Here is a 1265-nt window from a genome sequence, read left to right as displayed (position 1 = left end):
AATCGCCATACTGCTTTCCACAATGATTGTACCATTTTACAGTCCCACCAGCAGTGTATCATAGTCCCAATATCTCCACAACCTCACCAGCATTTCTTATTTCCTGTCGTGTTGAACTTTGCTACTAGTGCTGGAGCAAGATGGTATCTCATCGTTATTTTGATTTGCATCTCTCTAATAGCTAATGATCGTGAGCATTTCTTCATATGTTTGTTGGCTGCTTGAATATCCTTTTTGGTGAAGTGTCTATTCATGTCTTCTGCCCATTTTTTAATTGGATTGTTTGTCTTTTTGTTATTGAGATGTTTAAGTGTTCTATAAATTCTAGAGATAAGTCCCTTGTCAGATATGTTATTACCAAATATTTTTTCCCAATCTGTAGGTTCTCTTTTAACTCTTTTGGAGAAGTCTCTGGAAGCAAGTAAAAATTTAATTTTTAGAAGATCACAGTCATCTGGTTTCTCTTCTGCTCTTTGTACATTTTGAGTTATGCTTGATAGTCTATTTATGCCATAAATTAGGGCCCTTAAATTTGCCCCTAGATTTTCCTTGAGGAACTATTGTTTTAGGTTTCACATTTAAGTCTTTGATCCATCTGGAGTTCATTTTTGTGTATGGTGTGAGGTACAGATCTTGTTTCATTTTTCTGCCAATAGATCTCCAGTTTTGCCAGCACCATTTATTAAACACACATTCTCTTCCCCATTTAATGGATTTTGTCCTTTGTCAAAGATCAGCTGACTATAGGTTGATGGATCTATTTCTGGGTTCTCAATTCTATTCCATTGGTCTATGTATCTGTCATTTAACCAATTCCAGGCAGTTTTGACTACTGTGGCTGCATAGTAGGTTTTGAGATCTGGCAGTGTGAGAACTCCTACTTTGTTTTTCTTCTTCAGTAGTGCTTTGCTTATCTGAGCACCGTCTCTTTAAATATCCAAAATAGTCTAGCCGCTTTTAAACCTTCAAAATGACGGCACCCTGCCAACCGGCAAAAGTCTACAGCTCAGCCCACCTTTCTCTTCACCTTCTCCATTTATTCCCCAGCAGTCCTCTGTGCAGTCCCTGGCTAACAGGGCTGATATTTAAGTTAATTCTTAGGTCCTACCACCACTACGGGAGCCCTGGTAGCATAGTGCCTAAGGCACTTGACTGCTAACCAGAAGGCTGGCGGTTCAAGCCCACCAGCCACTCCTCAGAAGGAAGGTTGGGCAATCCTACTTCCGTAGTGATACTGCCTCGGAAACCCAAGGAGGGGTCGCTAT

The 1265-nt window shown here is 40.3% G+C and overlaps 1 protein-coding gene across 1 annotated transcript in view; it reads right to left on the bottom strand.

The window, feature by feature from the left end:
• The window catches only part of CRB1 (crumbs cell polarity complex component 1), a 315639-nt gene that overhangs the window by 313793 nt on the left and 581 nt on the right, over positions 1 to 1265 (bottom strand). The window lies entirely within an intron of this gene.

Source organism: Orycteropus afer, unplaced genomic scaffold, assembly GCF_000298275.1.
Source record: "Orycteropus afer afer isolate SDZICR_OR568_19922 unplaced genomic scaffold, OryAfe1.0 scaffold00075, whole genome shotgun sequence".
Lineage (NCBI taxonomy): Eukaryota > Metazoa > Chordata > Mammalia > Tubulidentata > Orycteropodidae > Orycteropus > Orycteropus afer.
This window is presented reverse-complemented; position numbering and strand designations above follow the sequence as displayed.